This window comes from Carcharhinus amblyrhynchos, chromosome 19 (assembly GCF_965287045.1).
Source record: "Carcharhinus amblyrhynchos chromosome 19, sCarAmb.v2.hapA, whole genome shotgun sequence".
Taxonomy (NCBI): Eukaryota; Metazoa; Chordata; class Chondrichthyes; order Carcharhiniformes; family Carcharhinidae; genus Carcharhinus; species Carcharhinus amblyrhynchos.
In genome coordinates, this window is record NC_137342.1 from 26,213,345 (window position 1) to 26,228,820 (window position 15,476).

General features: G+C 55.8%; 1 protein-coding gene and 1 pseudogene across 5 annotated transcripts in view; one reads left to right on the forward strand and one right to left on the reverse strand.

Moving 5' to 3' along the window:
• Window positions 1-310: 310 nt before the first annotated feature.
• On the reverse strand, window positions 311-13,326 carry LOC145355609 (small ribosomal subunit protein eS27-like pseudogene; annotated as a pseudogene).
• trabd (TraB domain containing) overlaps window positions 7,947-15,476 on the forward strand; it is a 33,639-nt gene continuing 26,109 nt past the window's right edge. For 3 of the 5 annotated variants that reach the window (XM_080207387.1, XM_080207385.1, XM_080207388.1), the window contains exons 1-2: window positions 7,947-8,056; window positions 12,536-12,652. The gene's annotated coding sequence lies outside the window, so the exon portion shown is untranslated. Of the gene's footprint in view, window positions 8,057-12,535; window positions 12,653-15,476 lie in introns of those variants that run through there. The other 2 variants (XM_080207386.1, XM_080207390.1) reach the window with 2 other exon arrangements.

The following is a 15,476-nucleotide window of genomic DNA, read 5'->3' on the forward strand; positions in this document are numbered from 1 at the left end:
TAAAGAACAAAAATGAACCTTTAGTTTTGATGAAAGATCTGACCTACTGAACGTTTTCATCAAGTTCTGTTTTTTTTATGTTACGGCATTTTATTTGACAATTCTAACAAATAACAATACCAGCAAGAGGGTCCAAAAAAGTTTCTAGAAAGCAGGTGGATGAGGCTCGAGTACACGGGCACGCACCCTCCACTTCCCCAGCTCCATTCTGCCATCCATACCCCCAGGAAGTGGATCCATGCCTCTCAGCCAGGTTCACGATGCCCGGCTGGGTGGCATCTCATCCACCCTCAAAGGCCAACTGTCATCCTTAGTGCTGCTTTCTCCTGAAAGAACAGCCTTCTGTTAACCTGGCTTTTCCTCCAGTGGGCTGGCAAAGCACAGTGGAACAACCAACACAAAGCTCAACCATCTGTGTGTGCTTGAAAACTTTTGTGATTTTGTAGCAACCAGCACATTACAGCTAATCAAGTCTTAAAGGTAGACAATGTGAGTGGAGAGAGCATTAATCACAGGTTAAAGATATGTGTATTGTCTCCAGACAGGACAGTTTGTGAGACTTTGCAAATCCTGGCAAGTCATTCAACTGATGAAGGAGCAGCATTCTGAAAGCTCGTCATTCCAACTTTAACCTAGTGTTGTGAGACTTCTTTCTGATTGATATAAATTAATGATTGCATCTGAATTTACAAGGCATAATTCCAAATCTTGCCGATTATACAAAACTTGCAAATATATATGTATGCAAATCCTTGAAGGTGACAGTACAAATTGAGAATACCATTTAAAAAAAAACAAATTGGGACTGTTGGCTTTATTGATAGAGAAAGAGAGTATACTAGCAAGAAATCTATGCTAAATCCTTATGAAAGACTGCTTAGGTCCTAGCAGTCTGGTCCTAGATGCCACACTTTAGGAAAGATACCAATTAAGGCCTTGGGGAGAGACGGAAAGAGAGCAGTAGCAATTTACTTGAATGCTACCAGACTTTGGTCATGAGGGGAATCTGGGTTTGTTCTCTTGGGAGTGCAGAAGGTTGACAGGAATCATAAAGAGTTTTGATTGAGTCAATAAGGAGCCACAGTTTCCAGAAAGCTCTTCCTCTAATCCTCTCCTTTACTCCTCCACTTCCCTTCCCCTCCTCCCACACCCTACCCCCATACCCCTCCCATAGCACCCTCCCCCCTCCCCTCCTCACCCCCTGTCCCCCCTCACCCCGTCGCCCCTCCCTCCCCTCCTCACCCCCTGTCCCTCCTCACCCTCCCTCCCCTCCTCCCCCCTTCTCACCCCATCCCCTCCCTCCCTCCTCCCCCCCTCCTCCCCTCACCCCCCTCCTCCCCTCAACCCCCTCCTCCCCCCACCCCCCTCCCCTCCTCTCCTCACCCCCCTCCCCACCCCCCTCCCCTTCGCTCCCCCTCCCCCCTCCCCTTCGCTCCCCTCCCCCCTCCCCGCCCCCCTCCCCTTCGCTCCTCGCCCCCCCTCCCCTTCGCTCCTCGCCCCCCCTCCCCTCCCCCCTCCCCTTCGCTCCTCGCCCCCCCCTTCGCTCCTCGCCCCCCTCCCCTCCCCCCTCCCCTTCGCTCCTCGCCCCCCCCTCCCGTCCCCCCTCCCCTTCGCTCCTCGCCCCCCCTCCCCTCCCCCCTCCCCTTCGCTCCTCGCCCCCCCCTCCCCTTCGCTCCTCGCCCCCCCCCTCCCCTCCCCCCTCCCCTTCGCTCCTCGCCCCCCCTCCCCTCCCCCCTCCCCTTCGCTCCTCGCCCCCCCTCCCCTCCCCCCTCCCCTTCGCTCCTCGCCCCCCCCTCCCCTCCCCCTCGCCCCCCCCTCCCCTCCCCCCTCCCCTTCGCTCCTCGCCCCCCCCTCCCCTCCCCCCTCGCCCCCCCTCCCCTCCCCTTCGCTCCTCGCCCCCCCCTCCCCTCCCCCCTCGCCCCCCCCTCCCCTCCCCTTCGCTCCTCGCCCCCCTCCCCTCCCCCCTCACCCCCCCCTCCCCTCCCCTTCGCTCCTCGCCCCCCCCTCCCCTCCCCCCTCGCCCCCCCTCCCCCCTCGCCCCCCCCTCCCCTCCCCCTCGCCCCCCCCTCCCCTCGCCCCCCCGCCCCTCCCCCCCGCCCCTCCCCACTCCCCACTCCCCTCCTCGCCCCCCCGTCCCCTCCCCACTCCCCTCCTCGCCCCCCACCCCTCCTCCCTGCCCTCCCCCCTCCCCTCCTCGCCCCCCTCCCCTCCCCCCCCGCCCCCCTCCTCGACCCCCCCTCCCCTCCCCCCTCCCCGACCCCCCCCCCCTCCCCGACCCCCCTCCCCCCTCCCCGACCCCCCCTCCCCTCCCCTCCCCCCTCCCCTCGACCCCCCCTCCCCCCTCCCCGACCCCCTCCCCTTCGCTCCTCGCCCCCCTCCCTCCCCCCTCCCCTTCGCTCCTCGCCCCCCCTCCCCTCCCCCCTCCCCTCGCTCCTTGCCCCCCGTCCCCTCCCCCCTCCCCTCCCCTCCCCCCGCCCCTCCCTGCCCTCCCCTCCTCGCCCCCCCCTCCCCCTCGCCCCCCCTCCCCCCTCCTCCTCGCCCCCCCTCCCCCCTCCTCCCCCCTCCTCCTCGCCCCCCCTCCCCCTCCTCCTCGCCCCCCCTCGCCCCCCCCCTCCCCCTCGCCCCCCCTCCCCCCTCCTCCTCGCCCCCCTCCCCCCTCCTCCTCGCCCCCCTCCCCTCCCCCTCCCCTTGCCCCCCTCCCCTCCCCCTCCCCTTGCCCCCTCCCCTCCTCGACCCCCCCTCCCCTCCCCCTCACCTCCCCTCCCCTCCCCTCCCCTCCCCCCCTCCTCTCCCCCTCCCCTCCCCCTCCCCCCCCTCCTCTCCCCCTCCCCCCCCCTCCTCGACCCCCCCTCCCCCCTCCCTCCCCCCTCCCCGACCCCCCCTCCCCCCTCCCCTCCCCCCTCCCCGACCCCCCCTCCCCCCTCCCCTCCCCCCTCCCCCCTCGACCCCCCCTCCCCCTCCCCTCCTCGACCCCCCTCCCCGACCCCCCCTCCCCCTCCCCCCTCCCCTCCTCGACCCCCCCTCCCCCTCCCCTCCCCCCCTCCCCTCCCCTCCCCTCCTCGACCCCCCCTCCCCGACCCCCCCTCCCCCTCCCCCCTCCTCGACCCCCCCTCCCCCTCCCCTCCCCCCTCCCCTCCTCGACCCCCCCTCCCCTCCCCCCTCCCCTCCTCGATCCCCCCTCCCCCTCCCGCCTCCCCCCCCCCTCCTCGACCCCCCCTCCCCCTCCCCTCCCCCCTCCCCTCCTCGACCCCCCCTCCCCCTCCCCTCCCCCCTCCCCTCCTCGACCCCCCCTCCCCCTCCCCTCCCCCCTCCCCTCCTCGACCCCCCCTCCCCCCTCCCCTCCTCGACCCCCCCTCCCCCCTCCCCTCCTCGACCCCCCTCCCCCTCCCGCCTCCCCCTCCCCTCCTCGACCCCCCCTCCCCCTCCCCCCTCCCCCCTCCCCCCCCCCTCCCCCCTTCGACCCCCCCTCCCCCCTCCTCGACCCCCCTCCCCCCCTCCCCCCCTCGACCCCCCTCCCCCCCTCGACCCCCCCTCCTCACCCCCCCTCCTCCCCTCCCCCCCTCCTCGTCCCCGCCCCCCCTCCTCCTCGCCCCCCCCTCCCCTCCCCCCTCCCCGCACCCCCGTCCCCCCCTCCCCACACCCCCCACCCCCGTCCCCCCCTCCCCACACCCCCCACCCCCGTCCCCCCCTCCCCACACCCCCCCACCCCCGTCCCCCCCTCCCCACACCCCCACCCCCGTCCCCCCCTCCCCACACCCCCCCTCCCCCCACTCCCCCACCCCCGTCCCCCCCTCCCCACACCCCCCCTCCCCCCACCCCCGTCCCCCCCTCCCCACACCCCCCACCCCCGTCCCTCCCTCCCCACACCCCCACCCCCGTCCCTCCCTCCCCACACCCCCCACCCCCGTCCCTCCCTCCCCCCACCCCCGTCCCTCCCTCCCCACACCCCCGTCCCCCCCTCCCCACACCCCCGTCCCCCCTCCCCACACCCCCGTCCCCCCCTCCCCACACCTCCCACCCCCGTCCCCCCTCCCCACACCCCCCACCCCCGTCCCCCCTCCCCACACCTCCCACCCCCGTCCCCCCTCCCCACACCTCCCCACACCCCCCACCCCCGTCCCCCCCTCCCCACACCTCCCACCCCGTCCCCCCCTCCCCACCACCTCCCCACACCCCCCACCCCCGTCCCCCCCTCCCCACACCTCCCCCCCACCCCCGTCCCCCCCTCCCCACACCTCCCCCCCACCCCCGTCCCCCCCCTCCCCACCCCCGTCCCCCCCTCCCCACACCTCCCCCCTCCCCACACCCCCCACCCCGTCCCCCCCTCCCCACACCTCCCCCCCTCCCCACACCCCCCACCCCGTCCCCCCCTCCCCACACCTCCCCCCCTCCCCACACCCCCCACCCCGTCCCCCCCTCCCCACACCCCGTCCCCCCCTCCCCACACCCCCTCCCCACACCCCCCCTCCCCACACCTCCCCTCCCCACACCTCCCCCCCTCCCCACACCCCCCCTCCCCCCCCCACACCTCCCCTCCCCACACCCCCCGTCCCTCCTCCCCACACCCCCCGTCCCTCCTCCCCACACCCCCGTCCCTCCTCCCCACACCCCCCGTCCCTCCTCCCACACCCCCCGTCCCTCCTCCCCACACCCCCCAGTACCCCCCCTCCCCACACACACCCCCATAACCCCCCCCCCTCCTCCCCACACCCCCCGTACCCCCCCTCCTCCCCACACCCCCCGTACCCCCCCTCCTCCCCACACCCCCCGTACCCCCTCCCCTCCCCACACCCCCCGTACCCCCCCTCCTCCCCACACCCCCCGTACCCCCCCTCCTCCCCACACCCCCTCCTCCTCCCCACACCCCCCTCCTCCTCCCCACACCCCCCTCCTCCTCCCCACACCCCCCTCCCTCCCCACACCCCCCTCCTCCTCCCCACACCCCCCTCCTCCTCCCCACACCCCCCTCCTCCTCCCCACACCCCCCTCCTCCTCCCCACACACACCTCCCGTACCCCCCCTCCTCCTCCCCGTCCCCCACTCTCCTCCTCCCCGTCCCCCACTCTCCTCCTCCCCACACACCACCCCCCGTCCCCCACTCTCCTCCTCCCCACACACCACCCCCCGTCCCCACTCTCCTCCTCCCCACACCCCCGTCCCCCCTCCCACACCCCCCACCCCCGTCCCCCCTCCCCACACCTCCCACCCCCGTCCCCCCCTCCCCACACCTCCCACCCCCGTCCCCCCCTCCCCACATCTCCCACCCCCGTCCCCCCCTCCCACACCTCCCACCCCCGTCCCCCCCTCCCCACACCTCCCACCCCCGTCCCCCCCTCCCCACACCCCCACCCCCGTCCCCACCTCCCCACACCTCCCCCCCTCCCCACACCCCCCACCCCGTCCCCCCCTCCCCACACCCCGTCCCCCCCCTCCCCACACACCACCCCCCCGTCCCCCACTCTCCTCCTCCCCACACCCCCGTCCCCCCTCCCACACCCCCCACCCCCGTCCCCCCCTCCCCACACCTCCCACCCCCGTCCCCCCCTCCCCACATCTCCCACCCCCGTCCCCCCTCCCCACACCTCCCACCCCCGTCCCCCCCTCCCCACACCTCCCACCCCCGTCCCCCCCTCCCCACACCCCCCACCCCCGTCCCCACCTCCCCACACCCCCCACCCCACACCTCCCCCCCTCCCCACACCCCCCACCCCGTCCCCCCCTCCCCACACCCCGTCCCCCCCTCCCCACACCCCCCACCCCCGTCCCCCCCTCCCCACACCTCCCCCCCTCCCCCACCCCCGTCCCTCCTCCCCACACCCCCCGTCCCTCCTCCCCCACCCCCCGTCCCTCCTCCCCACACCCCCCGTCCCTCCTCCCCACACACACCCCCATAACCCCCCTCCTCCTCCCCACACCCCCCGTACCCCCCCTCCTCCCCACACCCCCCGTACCCCCCTCCTCCCCACACCCCCCGTACCCCCTCTCCTCCCCACACCCCCCGTACCCCCTCTCCTCCCCACACCCCCCTCCTCCCCACACCCCCCTCCTCCTCCCCACACCCCCCTCCTCCTCCCCACACCCCCCTCCTCCTCCCCACACCCCCCTCCTCCTCCCCGTCCCCACTCTCCTCCCCACACCCCCTCCTCCTCCCCGTCCCCCACTCTCCTCCTCCCCACACACCACCCCCCCGTCCCCCACTCTCCTCCTCCCCACACACCACCCCCCCCGTCCCCCACTCTCCTCCTCCCCACACACCACCCCCCCGTCCCCCACTCTCCTCCTCCCACACACCACCCCCCCCGTCCCCCACTCTCCTCCTCCCCACACACCACCCCCCCGTCCCCCACTCTCCTCCTCCCCACACACCACCCCCCCGTCCCCCACTCTCCTCCTCCCCACACACCACCCCCCCGTCCCCCACTCTCCTCCTCCCCACACACCACCCCCCCGTCCCCCACTCTCCTCCTCCCCACACACCACCCCCCCGTCCCCCACTCTCCTCCTCCCCACACACCACCCCCCCGTCCCCCACTCTCCTCCTCCCCACACCACCCCCCCCGTCCCCCACTCTCCTCCTCCCCACACACCACCCCCCCGTCCCCCACTCTCCTCCTCCCCACACACCACCCCCCCGTCCCCCACTCTCCTCCTCCCCACACACCACCCCCCCCGTCCCCCACTCTCCTCCTCCCCACACACCACCCCCCCGTCCCCCACTCTCCTCCTCCCCACACACCACCCCCCCGTCCCCCACTCTCCTCCTCCCCACACACCACCCCCCCCGTCCCCCACTCTCCTCCTCCCCACACACCACCCCCCCCCCCGTCCCCCACTCTCCTCCTCCCCACACACCACCCCCCCCCGTCCCCCACTCTCCTCCTCCCCACACACCTCCCCCCCCCACACAAGAACATAAGAACATGAGAAATAGGAGCAGGAGTAGGCCATCTAGCCCTTCGAGCCTGCCCCGCCATTCAATAAGATCATGGCTGATCTGTCGTGGCTCAGTTCCACATTCCCGCCCTCTCCCCATAACCCTTAATCCCCTCTCTCATCAAAAACCCATCAACCCGCGTCTTAAAAATATTTAGCGAGGCAGCCTCCACCACTTCAACGGGCAGAGAATTCCAGAGATTCACCACCCTTTGAGTGAAGAAGTTCCTCCTCAACTCTGTTCTAAACCGTCCCCCTTTTATCTTGAGGCTGTGCCCCCTAGTCCTACTGTCTTTTTTGAGTGGGAAGAGTCTCTCCACCTCTATCCTATCCACCCCATTCATCATCTTATACGTCTCAATGAGATCTCCCCTCATTCTTCGAAACTCTAACGAGTACAGGCCTAATTTATTCAGCCTCTCCTCATAGCTCAACCCCCTCAACTCCGGTATCAGCCTAGTAAACCTCCTCTGCACTCCCTCCAGGGCCAAAATCCTCCCCCCCTCCTCCCCACACCCCCGCTCCTCCCCCCCCCACCCCACATACCCCCCTCCTCCTCCCCACACCCCCCCCGTCCCCCCCTCTCCTCCTCCTCACCCCCCCCCCCCCCCGTCCCCCTCAATCCTCCCTCCCGTCCCCCCTGTCAGCGCAGCCCATGGCCTCTGCCAACTCAAATCCCCACATCCTGCCGACGGCTCAACTTCATCCTCAATTATATAAAAGATTATTTTTTACTTTTCTCTTTACCTATATACAAATAAGTTTAAAAAAGCTACCTTTTATGTATGTATAGATAAAGAGAAATATCTATCTCTCTCTGTTGTGAGTGATGAGTAAGCGCGTGCACCAAGGCGCCAGGGGCCCGAGGCCTAGATTGACTTGAAGCGGCGCGGGCCTTGCGCATGTGCGGGGTACCGCGGGGCAGTCTGGGTGATGTTGTTCTCCGTCCTCTCGGCGGCCCTGGCTGGCGGTGGGCGGGAGGAGGCGGACGGAACTCCATATCCCAGGGTGCAGTGGGCGTGCCCCCCCGCATCGGCATCCAGCATTACTGGCTGGGCTGCAGATGGACTTCTCTTTGTGACCGGCTGGCAGTCTCTCTGTCTAAGTCTTTACCTCTGAGAAGGTGAGTTATCTATCGGACTGGTGCGTTGTTTCTCTGGGTGCGATCAATAAGTTCACTGTTCCTCCTCTGCCCCCTCTCCAGGTTTAGTTTGGGGAGAAACATCACTTGCCATATGGTTGATTTGGGTCTCCCCCACTGCAACGATTCAGGTTTGTTCTGTTGACTTGCAGTGATGCTTAAACGTTAGTTAGCAGGCAACATAGGGTGATGGCATACCTGTAAAACTTTTTAATTGTCTTTATAAAGTGTCCATAAAAAGAAATGAAAAGCGACAAAAGTACTTTTCAAAGATTGTTGTCATCTAAGAACATTGCGAGAAGTGTCTCGCACACTTTTGGCGGATTGCGGTAACATTACATGTGCGCAAAAGAGAAAATCTCAACTGTACTGTTAATGCAAGATAAATAATCCGGCAAGAAATACCTCTGATCTGTAATTTTTCACTCATTCGCGCATTTACAATGATCACAGTAAGACAATTTCATTGGCTCCTTATCGTAATCAAAGTAGAAATGCCAGTTTTTAATGATTCTTTAAACACAAATTGTTCCTTTTACATAATCACCTTAACGTTTCCTTGTATGATATATCCTATTTTTCTCTACAGTACCATTCTTGCGCCATAGTTGATTTGCACAACATTTACTTCTCCCAAACATGTAACTGCACAACAGATTGTGCAATTTAATATTTAATTTGAATCCGTTCTTTTTCAGGACTTGTACTGTTAACTGAAATTTAAAGATTATGCACACCAGCAGTCTCAAGAACCTGATAACCAAAGCATAGTATCAGGGCAGCAGAAGGCCATTCAGCCTGCCATGTCTGTGCTGGCTCTCTGCAAGAGCAATTCATCAGTTGGCACTCCACTGCCTTTTCCCTGTTGCTTTGCAATTCCCCCACACCTTATGTTGTTGGCTATTACTTTGATAGCATCTTCTTCCTTGGTTCATTCATTGTTTGATTTCAGTAATTAGTGGTGTTTTGACCACTGTAAATAGGGCATGATCTCACTGGCAGCCTCAACTTCAATGGGAGTGTTTTCTTAATTTACTTCCGTTATAAGACAAATAAATAGTATTCTAGAAATGTAACTGCATCTGTCCTGTCTAAGACAAAAAACAGTAATTGTCAGTGACTAGCTAGGATCTTGACGTGTTAATGCCATTTATGTTACAAATGTTCAAACAGGCATAAGAACATAACATAAGAACATAAGAACATAAGAAATAGGAGCAGGAGTAGGCCATCTGGCCCTTCGAGCCTGCCCCGCCATTCAATAAGATCATGGCTGATCTGTCGTGGCTCAGTTCCACTTTCCCGCCCTCTCCCCATAACCCTTAATCCCCTCTCTTATCAAAAACCCATCAACCCGCTTCTTAAAAATATTTAGCGAGGCAGCCTCCACCACTTCAACGGGCAGAGAATTCCAGAGATTCACCACCCTTTGAGTGAAGAAGTTCCTCCTCAACTCCGTTCTGAACCGCCCCCCCTTTATCTTGAGGCTGTGCCCCCTAGTCCTACTGTCTTTTTTGAGCGGGAAGAGTCTTTCCACCTCTATCCTATCCATCCCATTCATCATCTTATACGTCTCAATGAGATCTCCCCTCATTCTTCTAAACTCTAACGAGTACAAGCCTAGTTTATTCAGCCTCTCCTCATAGCTCAACCCCCTCAACTCCGGTATCAGCCTAGTAAACCTCCTCTGCACTCCCTCCAAGGCCAAAATATCCTTATGTATTCTATCTGCATATGTATTCTATCTGCATAGCATGCCACTCTTTATTCTGTAGAAAGTCAATGTACCAGTTTTGGAGATGTCAGGGGTAAGTTTTTCACTCGGAGGTTGGCGGGTGAGTGGAATCGGCTGCCGTTGGTGGTGTTGGAGGCAAACCCGTTGGGGTCTTTTAAGAGACTTCTGGATGAGTACATGGAATTTAATGGGATTGAGGGTTATAGATAGGCCTAGTAGGTAGGGATATGATCAGCGTGACTTGTGGGCCGAAGGGCCTGTTTATGCTCTAGTTTTCTATGTTCTGTGTATACCTAAATATACTTGTATGGTGGGCAAAGAACCTGACAGGAGCTAATGAAGCCCACATAAAGATTGGGAACACTGAGACAGTTTTTTTGCAAGTTTTCTTGAATTTAGTTTGGTACTGTCATCTTTCTGTCATGAGGGGATTTAAACACAAGTATAAAAATGATTTTGATGTGCACTTGCCCAAGTGGGCTTTTGTGCTGGAACTTGGAGTGGTCAAAAGTCCATTTTGTGGTGGTGCTGGTCTACAGGAGATCTGTGACCTCTGAGCAGAGCAAACAACTATGATTCTTCTTAACCAATCATATTAGGAGATTTATTAGTGAGTACTGTATAACTACTTCAGAAAGTGTCAGTTAGAATAGTTAATTCAATGCCCATCAAGTACAGAAAGCAAATAGAGAGGGATAGAAAGATTGAATTAAGACAAAAGACAAAGCCCAGGATTCTCCCAAAAAAAAGGTTCCCAACTTGCGGAAAAACAGGAGTAACTCCTGCTGGGTTTTTAAGCATGATTTTCAGATTGAATCTCTGAGATTCTGAGCACTGCAGAGTGCCTAGCACATTCATTTTGAAAATCTGTGGGTTGGGCCTATTTCCCCCCAGACCCCGCCACGTGGCCAGCTCCGAGAGTGGCTGCAGGACCTCACCCCAACCAATCAGTCCCCTATAGGGAACGGCCCATGATGTCAAGCATTTGCCCTTTGTGCTGTGCCAGGGGCCAGACTGGTACTGCCCAAGGGGCAGCCCCCTTACCTTCCCGCGGGGGCCTTAATGGCCTCTCTTCCCTCCAGTGGGGACAGCTGATTGCTCCTCATTAGTGGGGAACCACTCCTGGCAAGGAAGGGAGTCGCTAGAGGGCCTGGAGAATTCAATCCCAGGCCTGCTAATTGGCTGCAAAATCAAATTTAAATATTGAAATCACAAATCTTGGGCTGGGAGACATACTGAGGCCTGGGCACCCAACAGGAAGCCTCTGCTGGTGTCTGCTACCCTCCAGATGTTTATCAATTTATTTACACTTTTAAAATATGAAAGAATGTGACCGCTTGTTTGTAACACGTATGTTCAGTTCTAGAAAGATAGATTGTCAGTAATTGATTCTTAACATATTGTTAAAATTTAACTTAACTGGAATGGACAAGCCCAAACTTTTTCTGGCCAGTTTTTAGCGCATATCCATCGTGGTAAGTATAACAACATCGATCTGCTTCATGTATTTCAAAGGCAAGATTTCAGAGAGATACTAGATCTCACTTTGCAGTAGTAATGACAGCAAAACAGTTAGCAGTCATTTTTATTACTTCTCTGAAACTGACAGCAAATTTTGGAGTCTGCATGTTAATGTGTAAACCCAGAAGTTGCTGTCAGTGATTCCACATTTTTCCTATATTAATAACAACATTAAGCCCCCTCCCCCACCGTATGCACTTGCTTATAGATCATTGAACTGATAAGAGCTTCTTCCACTGTTATGCTGTCTGTCTTGCTGTAAAAAAAACCTTTGAAAAAATCAAATCTTGTTGAATGAGATGTAATTGGGTTTTCATAGATGTAGAAAGTTTGCAATTGTTGCTAAACAATTGTTGCTCGCTGGCGTGAAAGTAATTTCATATTTGTTGAATTTCAGATTTCCTCAGGCATTTATAACTTTTATCTGTCCTCTCCAGTGGCTTCAAGCAGACTTGGCAATTTGAGCAGGAGTCAGCAACAGAGTGCCACATAAAAGTTGATATTCGGATACCTTTTGTACAGTTTAATTCTTCTCTGCACTGTTGAGCATTAGGGCACTCAAAATTGTGAAGAATTAGAAATCACTTTTAGTGCTGAAAGTGTCCACATGGATCAGAAGATTGTGAGGTGAAGTCCCATCCTGGAGCTTTGAGCTCACTATCCAGGTTGACATTAGAGCAGCTCTGAGGAAATGCTATACTGTTTGACCTGCCATATTTCAGATGTGATGTTAAACTGAGACCCTGTCTGCATGTGGTACCATTTAAAGGGGAGCAACAGAGTTCTTCCAGTGTCTCGGTCAACAATTATCTCTCAAGTAACATCACCAAAACAGACAACCTGTTGCCATCTTATTTGTGAATTGTTGCTGTGGACAAACTGGTTGCCATATTTATCCTATAACAGTAACTATTTCAAAAATACTTTATTAGCTTTGAAGTGCTTTCAAATGCCCTGATGTTATAAAAGGCATAGTACAAATGGAGTTTATTCTGCTCCACAGTAACTTGCTCCAAAGCATTCCCTTTATTTTGTAGGATAGAGAACCAGATAAAATGCATGAATTTGCAGTCCTTCAAATGACGTAGTGGGAGATTTCAAACATTTTTGGTTGGATACTTGGGTTACATTTTATTGTGAGGTGCGATCGGAGAACTTAAATAATCTAATTTTTACAGTTTAGAACTTTATTGAACTTGTTTTAGTTACAGAATAACACTGATGGTGGTTCCCAAGGTGATGAGGCTTCAGCATCTTATTGCTATTGCTGTGTATTTGTTCCTGTGGCATCAGTGCAGCACGTGCAGTGTGTGCTCGGGGTGGTAAGTGACTTTTCCATATATAATTTTGTTTTACCTACTATGAAATGCCACTCCCGCTGAAATTAAAAGTGAAAAAGTATAATCAACTATATGTCGGGTCAAGTACCTTTTTGAAGTTCTTAGAAGTGCTCTTGAGCTACAGGGTTCCCACTGCCATAGAGAAATAGATAGCTGCAAGCAGCCTCATCCATCTCCCCAAATTCTGCTTCAAGACTCCATTTAAAAAAAGTTTTTTGACTTGAGTTCTGCAGGATATGTCAGTTCCTGTTTCTGCATTATCGAAGCCCTTAGATCCCCCTTACATTTAGAGGGGAGTAAATAACTAGCCGCTTTCTTGCAAAAAGGAATCTTCACCTTTCCTTTTACTTCATTGCGTGGCACCTTTCTGAAAAGGTTGTTTGCCATGCTTAGATTTTGTATTGCTGTTTATTTGGTGTCCCCTTAAATTGAGAAATAAATGACATCTGTGCGCATGGATATTTGACATACTCCCTCCTCCTACAATGCAGTCATTCATTACTCATTGTTTCTTATGAAATGTGGCCTCCCCTCCCCCGACAATCTACTCCAGTTGTGCCTGCTGCAGATTGTTCATTCTGTACTTTGCACACGTCATCAACCTGAAACGAAGAGAGGTCCAGAGATTTACCTTTAAGTGCAGCTGCTTGCACCATTATAGTAACCTTGGGTCTGCTCAAGCCTTGCTGTTATTGTTTCACCAGAAGCGCAGCCCAATTTACTCATGCAAGAAGGATTCGCATTTCATTTTGGACAATATAATGTCATGGACACAGAAGATGATGCAAGAAATCTCCCAACCATTAAGTCCTGCTGATAAGATTTAATTTGATATTAGGACCCAGAAGTGTAAGGGAACGGATATTAAACAGCTAAAGTGATAAAACTGCTGAAATATGGTGTTAACTTTGACTGGTGTAGTGAACAGGGGAGACAGTGGCATAGTGGTAATGTCACTAGACTAGTAATCCAGCTACCTAGGCTAATAATCTGGGCGCATGGATTCACATCCCATCATGGTAGCTGAAACTCAAATTCAGTTAATAAATCTGGAATATAAAATGAGTCTTAGTAACGGTGACTTTGAAATTATCATCTATTGTTGTAAAAACCCATCTCGCTCACTGATGCCCTTTAAGGAAGGAAATGTGCCGTCCTTACCTGGTCATGTATTTCAGACCAACAACAATGTGGTTGACTTTGAAATGAATCAGTAAGGTCTATTCAAGAACAATTAGGGATGGGCAACAAATGTTGGTGTTGTCAGCACCACCCAAAATAGTTGTACACTTATTAATTAATCATGGACAGCATTCCATAAAGTGGGACTCAGCAAACAATGTTTGGGAATTTTTCCATATTCTAAGACAGTGTTGGAAAAGTTTGCACACCATAATTTGATATTACAAATTTCAGTGTGATTAACACTACACAACTAGCAAATTACAGGCAGTTGTCAATTCCAGCCATTGCTCTTGTTTACAATGCCTGTCAAGCCTTCACATAGATCAGTGGTGCATAATGCCTTTCAAATTGAGATTGTGAATTTTCTTGTAATCTACCTAAATAGCCTGGCAATACTTTGTGACAACTGGTCAAAATTTCCTTCTGTAATGTCAATTTGCATGACACTATTTTTACCTATAAGTACCATTATAAAACCTGTTAAATGGAGCATTTGTTGGATTACAAAGCAGTGATTTAAAACAAAAATCAAATTTAAATTGAAATCTTCACCATGAGTGACAAGGTGTCACTAAATTTGAAAAATAATCCAATCATGAAACTTCTGATGATTATTTCCAACACCTATTCTTTGGCATGTTTATGTTCTGTTTATGCTTTGTCAGGTTGACAAACCAACTATTGGATTGCTGCAGGGATCAGTGCTGAGGCCCCAATTACTTATGATCTATATTAATGCCTTGAATGAAGGGACAAACTATTATAGCCAAATTTGCTGACAATATGACAATATATAGGAAAGCAAGTTGTGGGAGGATACAGAGTCTGCAAAGGGATATGGGTAGATTGAGTGGGCAACAATCTGACAGATGGAGTAATGGATGAAGTTTTCCACTTTAGTATGAGGAATAGAAAAGCATAATATTTAAATAGAGAGAGAGTGCTGAGGTATGGAAGGGATCTGGGTTTCCATGTAGCTTGCAGGTAGAGCAAGTAATTTGTATGGCAAATGGAATGTTGGTTTTTATTGCAAGGGGAATGATGTATGAAAGAGGGGAAGTGTTGCTACGACTACATGGCAATGGTAGTTTCTGAGAAGACGTTTTCTTCTTTTGGGGAATCCAGAACTAAGGGCAAGGTTTAAAAATACATTCCTCCCATTTAAGACTTAAGGTGAGGAAGAATGTGTCTTCTTGGGGTTTGTTAGTCTTTAGAATTCTCTTCTCCAGGGAATTGCAGGGGCAGATTTTTAATATATTCAAAGCTGAATTAGACTTCTTATCTACAAAGGAGTTCAAGAGAACCATTAGGAAAGTGGTTCTCAGGAGAAGGCCATTTGGCCCTTCTGGCCTGCTGTGCCATTTGATAAGATCATGGCTGATCTGGTTGTGGTCCTAATTTCAGTTTCCTGTCTGTTCCCCCATAACCTTTGAATCTCTTGTCTATCAAGAATCTGTCTAACTCAGCCTTGAATAAATTCAATGATACTGCCTCCACTGACTAACGACTCAAGTACTGTGTGCTGTTTCACCACATCTCCATACTGAAGAAAGGATATACTAGCCATGGAGGAAAAGGTTCACTATATTTGTTTCTGGAATGAGAGAGAGGCTAAGTAAAT